The sequence below is a fragment of the Strix uralensis genome, chromosome 2 (assembly GCF_047716275.1).
Source record: "Strix uralensis isolate ZFMK-TIS-50842 chromosome 2, bStrUra1, whole genome shotgun sequence".
NCBI lineage: Eukaryota > Metazoa > Chordata > Aves > Strigiformes > Strigidae > Strix > Strix uralensis.
This window is the reverse complement of record NC_133973.1, coordinates 87,895,669-87,905,440: the sequence shown is the minus strand read 5'-3', so window position 1 is coordinate 87,905,440 and position 9,772 is coordinate 87,895,669. Positions and strand designations below refer to the sequence as shown.

General features: G+C 38.8%; 1 long non-coding RNA gene across 1 annotated transcript; it reads left to right on the top strand.

Moving 5' to 3' along the window:
- Positions 1–4,783: 4,783 nt before the first annotated feature.
- Positions 4,784–9,345, top strand: LOC141939529 (uncharacterized). The gene is made up of 2 exons (XR_012627610.1): positions 4,784–5,101; positions 8,238–9,345. It is a non-coding gene; the product is annotated as an uncharacterized LOC141939529 (long non-coding RNA).
- Positions 9,346–9,772: the final 427 nt, after the last annotated feature.

The window sequence follows — 9,772 nt, the reverse complement described above, 5'->3', positions numbered from 1 at the left end:
TTTTTGCATTTAAGGACTTCTTTCATACTCTGTTTATGATTCTCTTTTTTATTATTATTATTCTATTCTATTCTTATTCTTTAATTTATTTTGTTGTATTTGTGGGGTCAATGTCATTGAGCAATAAGTTCAAGACTTGTTATGCTGAGAAAGTCAAAGAAAATGTAACTTTTATTTGATTCTAACTGCAAGACATTTTCCAGGATATGTATAATGGCATTTGATTCATTATTCAGTTTTCAGCACAGATAGGGGAATAGGATTATGTTTCTTAGAGTGTATAGTAGTCATGTATGCTTTTAAGATACTCATCCTGTGAATCAAAGTGACTGGAAGAAAACTTTTAAGGTATAGGCTTAGTTAGGCATCCTGCACTGGTTTAGATAAACTTGATAGGGTACATTTTTTTGTTGGTGTGGGTTTTTTTAATTCTGATTCTTCTTAAGCTGAGTCTGAAGGGAGACAAAAGAACTATTTTTATTTCAGGAAACAGCTATTTTTACTGCCAAAAAATAAACTTCAAGTATTAGCATATTGATCTCTACAGTACTGAAGTACTTGTCTGGAGATTTTATAGCATATCTAGCATACTTTCATACTTTAAATCAACATTTTTTTCATTTAAAAGTTTACCAACATGAAAACCTGTCTCATGAGCTCTTAACTTTATAAACCATCTTCTTTTTTATACAAGCACAGGGGGACACCCTAAAAACATTAAAATTTGTTTTCATTTTCCAGATGTTTCAAATGAATTTCTGGGTTTTATTTCTGGTTTATTGACAAAGCTGGTGAAACTATTCACTACAACTAACATTAATTATTAATTTTTAAGTGTTCTGCTTAGCTAACAGACCAGAATTGCCTGTGATCATAACAGTCACTAAATAATTTGAATAAATTTACTTACAGCTTGTAGGTCTTCAACATTCAAACTTTGCTTCTTAATTCACTACTCATTCAATTGTATGTTATTATGTTGTACATAAATCACATGACAATGATTTTGATGGCCAAATTCAGGTATAATTTGTGACCCTTTTTTTCATTAAATGTCTTTTATTTTGAGTGATGCTGCTTGTGTCCCTCCCCTGCTCTACATTTTGATTAACAAAGTAAATAAGAAGGATTAGGAAATTTAAAGTTCCCAACGTTCCTTCTGTTGTTAAACATACTGTCTACAGTAGGACATCCAAAACCAGGTAACTTCACCATTTTTCATTAATTTCTAATAGCATCTTCATTAGAGTAAAATGCACTAATTTTCACAGATTAATGATATTAATGGTTCTTTAACCAAATAAATCAGGTAGGAGTCTGATTTATTTATTTATTTAATGACATTGAGGTGATTATGATTTCATTTTCATTTATTATTTAATTTTCAATTAGTCATTAAGAGCCTGGCAGACAAGTATTTAATAATGCAGGTTTTATCCCTTTATTGTCACACTATCATTCTTTACATGGGAATCAGCTGGATTCTTTGCCTAATGCATTTTGGAAAAAAAGGTACACTTAAGGTACATTTAAAAAGAACATTGTTTCATGCGAAGGCACATCATAAAAATACACTACAGATTACACTGTAAAGTGAGGCAATTTACTCAGGAAAAAATAAACACATTCTACGCTGTCTTGCTGTGTGCTCACAATGTAAATTAAGAGATGTCCTTCACTCAACATCATATATTTTCTTTTTCTGAATTGCATTCTACATATTCTGTTAGAAAAATTTCTACCCAGTCAGAACTCATTAATCTTGCATGGCTTACTCTGTTTAAACTTTTCCGAAAAGTTATCTTATTTTAGCACCATTAAATGTAAGACCAACCTCTGCCTATGTTGGAGGGAGGAAAGTTTAAAAGTTACTGAGTTAGCATGGATTTCTTCATAAGTTATAGATACCTTAGTTATAAACCCTTTTCTTACCACACATCACTTTACCAAAGGGGAAATGTGGATGATGTCTTCCTGTATTACTTATTGCTTAGCTCCATCTATGCTGTAGGAAGTATCTCACATCTAAAGAGGGTATCTCTAGTGAGAAAGAGAGTAACATAGGTGTTCTGTCAGTTTCTGATCCAAGAACCCATTGGAAAAATTGAATAGATGAGGTCATGCTGCTTTTCTCTTTTCCACCTTTTCTTCCTTTGCAAGGCAGTTATAGCCAATTTCATGCTATCAGCAGAAAACAAAGACTAAAATAATAAATCTTTACTGCTGGCATCCAAGAAATACCTTATTCAGTCAGTTTCATCAAACCTGTCAAAAATTATTTATATACACTTTTATTTTGACATAAAAAAAGGGAAGCTGGGTGGTAATGTCTTTACGAAATTATTCAGCTTCCTAAGTTATCTAACATATATGATTCCAATAATATGTTGTTCTTTAAAAATAAAAAAATCTGCAGAGCAATAAATGTTATTCTACAGTAACATCTTTATTGAATGGTGGGATGGGGGTTTGGTTGATTGAATTATAAGAGTTCAGAGAAAGGAAGAAAGAAAAGCAACCATACAGCAGTTCCTGGATCATGTCTAACTGTTCACTGACATTTCATAGTTTTTCTTCTTGGTTATATTATGAAGTATCTAAAAAACACAAAAGCTGTTTTGTCTCTAGTAAACAACTCCCTTTTCACATAGCTTTCTTTCTAAATCATGGAAAACTAGTAGTCTGTTTAAGATGTCAAAGGAAATACAGTTTCAGGCATCATACATAGAAAAAATAGATAAATGTGAAGAATGTGATAACACAAGGGTATAGAATGGAGTTGGAAACAAAATGCATTAGAGAAGACAAACAAATATAGGGTAAGCATTAAAAAGTAACTCTGTAGAACACTTACTCTTTCTAGAGGATACTACCTCAGTTGACAAATATCACAGCAAATTAATTATCTAAATATAGGAAAGAAAAAGTACAAGAAAATCTAAGATACTCAGGTTACTATATTAGCCTTACAATCTATTTCTACCCATATTGTTGTCACAGAGGCCTGTGACACCTATAAATTATAAGTGAATAATGTATGATATAATTATTCTTAGTTTACCTTGAACTCAAATATAAGTGTACTAAAATAGTGTAAGCAAAGCAGTATATAACTATTTCATAAAGTTGTCATGACATAGCCAGATACAATATAAGACTTTTCCATGAGGGTATGAACAATGTGACTACCAAAGGGGCAAACAAAGACATATAACTGCACACGGGAGAAGTCAAATTACAGAAGGATGAACTGGGTAGTCCCAAAGAACTTCAAGCAGGTAGAACACCTTCCCAAGTACACAGAAATGATGACTGCCAAAATTGAGACAAATATAAACAGTATTATGGACAGACCATAAGCCCTTTTTGGGAGTGGATAAGGAGGATAAACATATCAAGCAGGAATAGAAAATGTAGAGAAGAAAGAAGTCTGCTTCAGTTCCAACTACTTTGTGGGGAACTCTCAAGCGTGATCACGTTAACCTCATCAACTAAGAGTAATCAGGAACTGTAGTTATCAGTACTAACTGTATGGCATGATTTCCATAGTATTGTACACCCACAGCTAGTTTAGTGTAAGCTTGTTAAGGACTAATAATTTTGAATATGTAGTGAATATATAGTGATAATGAAGAACTAACAATCAGCACAGAAGGGTGTTGTTAATGAATGCATGTAATAAATTTTTAGTTTTATGAAACTTTATGAAACTGACTTAATTTCGCTGTCTTCTAGACACTCCCACCAGAGCTGCCCCGATTTCCCTGATATCTATATCTTTATACACACATTATATAAATGCTTGTGAAAAGGCAGATCAGAAAGAATATTGTAACTGAATGTATAAGCCCATATGAATCTGTGCAGTTCAAATCCACTTTATAAAGAGATAGGACTAAAACCTGTTAAAATATTTTAAATTCTGTCATTTCACTAAAATCAATGCTTATGCTAATTTTTACTCCACAATCTTGTTAAAAAACCTTATAGACTGTGCAGAATCCCATACATTTTTATTTTGGTAATATATAACATTCATTAGATACAGGGTACAGAATAACTAAGAAAAAACAAAATATAGGAAATAATTAAAATAATGGGTACCTTGAAGGTACATGTATTTACTCTATATGTCTAAATACAGATATCAAAATTTAATTCCCATTTGATCTGTTTACAATTGTTACTTTATAAAGCTGAAACTGGTAATTAAGAAAACTTTTTTTGTCTTTGAACTGCAACAATGACAGAAAAGAAAGTTAATTAGGCACTATAGGCATTTCCCTGGGGGAAAAAAAAATGTAAGAAGCCATATTTCAAGACAAAAGAAGGATCATAAGAGAATACAGAAATGACAGAGGTTTCTTGCCAGAGAGTAGTAAAAATGTGCAGGTTTTAATACTTCTGTTTTGTTCAAAATTACTTTGCTATTTACTCTACTAACCTTGCATTATTTGTTTTGTATCAGACAAATTTTTTTTAGTTTTCTTCTAGAGGTCAAGCTCTCCCAGGCATAAGCATGCACCTTTAGAATCTCAGGAAATCATATTCTATTTGTTGAAATCTATTTTAAAAGGACATACTTTTTAACCCACTATGTGTTTGGTAGGTTGGCCCAGAACAATTGTTTTCTAATAACAGAAACTCTATTATTTCTATTTATGACCAGTTAACATCACTATATGCTTTCATTGTCCTTTAGTGTAGATGATTCTTAGTCTTCCCTAGTGTTGACAATCATTCAAAAAGAGAAGTCATATCCCTTCTTGAGGCCAAGTGTGGCAGGTGCATCCGCCCAGTGAAAACAGAGCTTCCTGGCTGTTGAAACGTGGCAGCTTTTGGCTGTCTTTGTTTTCAGGGTCTCGCGGTAGCTGAGACCTTTGACCAATGGGAGCCGCTATTGACTACAGGTCAGATTCGGCCTGGGTATAAATGGAGTCCCCTGGGGGAGCCATTTGGAGCTCGTCCCCTGGAGCTGCACGCTGCGGTCAGAGGACTCTCCCCTTGGGTCAGGACGCTGCCCAAGGAAACTCCTCGAGGTACTTTGGGTCGGGACGCTGCCCTGAGCAGGTCCTCGAGGTTGAGAGCCCTCACTTTCTAGGTGAGTGATAGAGCGTTTTGGGTTGTCGTTAAACCCTAGGCTGTGAAGCTTTGTTTTTCGTATTGGGTTCTCGTTAAACCCACGAAGTGAAGTTTACGTTTGGGGTTCCCGTTAAACCCCTAGGCTGTGAAGCTTTGTTTTTCGTTTTGGGTTCTCGTTAAACCCACGAAGTGAAGTTTTCGTTTGGGGTTGTCGTTAAACCCCTGGGGTGTGAGGCTTTGTTTTACGTTTCGGGTTCCCGTTAAACCCTAGGAAGTTTAGTTTTCGTTTGGGGTTGTCGTTAAACCCCCGGGGAGTGGGGCTTTGTAAAGTATTTCGGGTTATTGTTAAACCCCAGAAAGTTATTCTGTTCTCCTCTTGTGGACATCCGGATCTGTAATCTACGGAGAGCTGACTGGTGGTTTTATGGAAAAAATAAATCTATTTATTTTTTTAAATTGGTGGTGGGTTGCTTATTTGGAAGCCTCCGTAACAATTGGCGTAGTCGGCAGGATGTCAATAGAGGAGTTGTTACAGAAATATAGCTGTGCCCCTTCCCCGTTAGAGATACAGTGGGCAAAAGAGAGGCGGCTTGACCCGGTAGAAGTTGTGAGAAAGTTGAAACAGAGCCGGGGAAGTTGGTGGATAAGCAGAAATGAAGGAAAAATGTGCGCCATATTAGGTGCTTGTTTGACTCAGGCGCAGGACTACTTTGCAGCAGTGGAGAGCGTAAAGGGACTGTTGGAGCTGGCGGAGGGAGCACAAAAAGCGGCTTGTATTCAGGCGATGGATGAGAGGGGGCGGTGTGGAATTCCGCTTGCGGCGCCGGTGGATCCCAGCCACCTTAAACCTCTCATCAGAGGGCTCCCGGATGCCTTAAAGATACATATCCAGTCCCTTAGAGAGATGGGCTGGACTGATTTGAGTGGGGGTGGGGGTGAAAATCGGAGGGTTCGACAAGTTAGTCGAACAGCTTCCCCCGCTGAACAGCCTGCTCGTAGAGAGTTTGAATTGCCCCGAGATAAGTTAGGCCGATTTTATGAGTCAGGAAGGAATGATCTTTGGCAGAAGGCACTGGCACTGGGGGTGCCCCGGGCCGGGTTGCATGGGCGGTCTACTGATAATATCTTAAAGTTGGTGGAATTGCTGGAGGGGAAAACTCGAAAACAAAGGGAAACACAGGTAACTCTACTCCCTCAGGAAGGGAAAATTAACCCTTTTGTGGCATCGAGGGGGGAGTTGAGAGAGTTAAAAAAACTAGTAGCTGCGGTTTGGGGATCGGGCCGCCCACTCCGCACGGTGAATTCCTGCCAATGGTCCGCTGATAAGGAACCTTATATATATATTCCTGTGGGTCCTAAACGGATAAGTTTGGAGTTTTCAATTGACATAGGGGCTCGAGTTAGTGTTTTAAATAGACAAGTCACTGAGTTAGGATTTAAACCATCAAGGAAATTTACAAATATAGTAGGTGTGATGGGGGCAATAGAAAAATGTCCCCTAGTGAGAACACATTTCTCTTGTAATTCTCTAGTTTGGCCAGTCCGTAAGTTAGATGAGCATTGGTGGTTAACAATTGATTATTGGAGATTGAATAGCAATATTCTACCTTTAACAGCTGCTGTCCCAAATATATCACCAGTAGTAGCAGCAATACAGGTAGCTGCTTATTTATGGATGGCTGCTTTAGATGTTAAAGATATGTTTCCTATGATTCCTCTGAGGGATGAAGATAAGCCTCAGTTTGCTTTTACCTGGGAGGGGATTCAATATGCTTTCAATCGACTCCCACAAGGGTATAAACATTTTCCCACTATTGCTCATAATACTTTGGCCAAGCTTCTTGATATGGTGGAGATGCTGTTGGGTGTTCATATATATCAGTATATAGGAAATATTAAAGAACAGGTAGGACAAGAAATTAAATTTTTAGGAGCTTGGTGGGTGGCTGGAGCAATTGTAGTATCTGATGATATTTTATCAGTTATTGAGAAGGGACAGATACCAGGTAATAAGGTAGAACTGCAGCAACTGTTGGGTTATTGGAGGAAGCATATACCAGGGTCTTCAGTAATTGCCTGCCCTTTATATGGTTTGCTGCGGAAAGATAGAGCATGGGACTGGACGTTACAGCATACAGAGGCCCTGAATGTTTTAAAGGATGAACTTAAAACTTATCAGAAGTTGGGGCCCTTACATCCACAGGACCCGTTGAGAGTGAAGTGGGGATTTGCAGAACATGCCTCTTATTGTGGCGTGTTTCAGAAGGGACCACAAGGACCAGTTAGACCTTTGTTATTTTCTTTCACTTCATTTAAGGAGGCTGAACGGCGGTATATAGAGTGGGTAAAGGGCCATGTAAGAGATGGAACCCCTGCTGCAAAATGGAATCAACAAGTAGATCATTTGGCCCAAATCAGGGTAGTTAATAGTGACAAAGGAGATTGGGATCGGCTGGTTGAGTGGCTACATATTAAGCGAGGTCACTCAGGGAAAATAGATCTCTGTTGTGGGTGTTGGTCCTGGGGATGGCCTGTGCCAATGAAGATGTGTGAAGCAATTCTTATGGCTTGTCCACAATGTCAAGTGAGGCTTAAGATTAACCATCCAAATCAAGCACCAGCCCAACATATTAAAGAAGGTAAGGGACTTTGGAGCACCTGGCAAGTTGATTATGTTGGTCCTTTAAAACCATCTCATGGAAGAAGGTACATCTTGGTGGGAGTAGGGGTGGTATCGGGACTAACTATGGCTACAGCTGTTAATGTAGCTACTGGAGGCCAAACAGTCCAAGTTTTAAAAGGATGGTTTTCAATTTTGCCCATTTCTGAATGTATTCAGAGGGATAATGGGTCACATTTTACAGCTGCAGTGGTGCAAGACTGGGCACGAGGGGAAGGTATTGAGTGGGTGTTTTATACACCATATTACCCTCAAGCCAATGGCATGGTGGAGCGATATGTATGCCAGCCTGTCATGGTGAAGTTGCTCCTAGTTGGCATTGTGTCTATGGTCCTGGTAAAATCTAGGGGTTTATATGCCTGGGAGGCTTTAGATAAAGGTGAGGAAACCCACCGAATTAGTGTCCAATGGATAATCTCTGATTTTTAACTTGATGCCCGGGTTTTGATCCGAGGCCTAGTTTTGTTTTTATTAGGACCTCGGAGGAATGGATGATGTTGACATCTTGCCTGGCTGTGGGGATCCATATGGACAATCAAGATCCTGATGACAACGGGGTGGTGAAGGAGTCTTGTGAAATTGACAGCCCTCAGAAGAATATGATTGGACTTGGTGTTGTTATATTGGGCATTGATTGTTTGTTTTGTTAGAATGGTTAATCAGCCTTTTCAATTTTGACTGTATAATTACCTAGGGATGACAATCCACAATGAGCATGGAGACTCACCGGACCGCGCTCCCTTTTAACCTTGGAGGCAAGAGGTGACTGCGCCACCACTCCAAGGAAACCAGCCGAATCATGACTGTAGTCACGGGGTGGATTGTGGCAGGTGCATCCGCCCAGTGAAAACAGAGCTTCCTGGCTGTTGAAACGTGGCAGCTTTTGGCTGTCTTTGTTTTCAGGGTCTCGCGGTAGCTGAGACCTTTGACCAATGGGAGCCGCTATTGACTACAGGTCAGATTCGGCCTGGGTATAAATGGAGTCCCCTGGGGGAGCCATTTGGAGCTCGTCCCCTGGAGCTGCACGCTGCGGTCAGAGGACTCTCCCCTTGGGTCAGGACGCTGCCCAAGGAAACTCCTCGAGGTACTTTGGGTCGGGACGCTGCCCTGAGCAGGTCCTCGAGGTTGAGAGCCCTCACTTTCTAGGTGAGTGATAGAGCGTTTTGGGTTGTCGTTAAACCCTAGGCTGTGAAGCTTTGTTTTTCGTATTGGGTTCTCGTTAAACCCACGAAGTGAAGTTTACGTTTGGGGTTCCCGTTAAACCCCTAGGCTGTGAAGCTTTGTTTTTCGTTTTGGGTTCTCGTTAAACCCACGAAGTGAAGTTTTCGTTTGGGGTTGTCGTTAAACCCCTGGGGTGTGAGGCTTTGTTTTACGTTTCGGGTTCCCGTTAAACCCTAGGAAGTTTAGTTTTCGTTTGGGGTTGTCGTTAAACCCCCGGGGAGTGGGGCTTTGTAAAGTATTTCGGGTTATTGTTAAACCCCAGAAAGTTATTCTGTTCTCCTCTTGTGGACATCCGGATCTGTAATCTACGGAGAGCTGACTGGTGGTTTTATGGAAAAAATAAATCTATTTATTTTTTTAAATTGGTGGTGGGTTGCTTATTTGGAAGCCTCCGTAACACCAAGTTTAGGATTGTTGTTGCTTGGACCGTCTTTTTCTTTAATTTAACCCATAACCACACACCACCATCCTCAGGACATAGAAGAAGGAATCATGAATAAAACAAAAACTTTGATATTAGTTTAAGGATACTAAATGCAACCCTTGAAATCCTCATTTTAGTCACCAGTTCATTTAATTTGTTGAAGTTTCTCTTTTGAAGTCTGGAACCTCCATTATGAACATTATTTTACTTAGCTTTCCTTTTAAGGTAAACAAAATGAATGTAAACTTTCAAAACAAAGCTCTTTCCTATGACCATCTCTCATATTTATTATTATTAATGACAAAGAGTCTAAAATGACATCACTGTCTGTTTTAATATCAGCATTGGAAATGTTAAAAAAAATA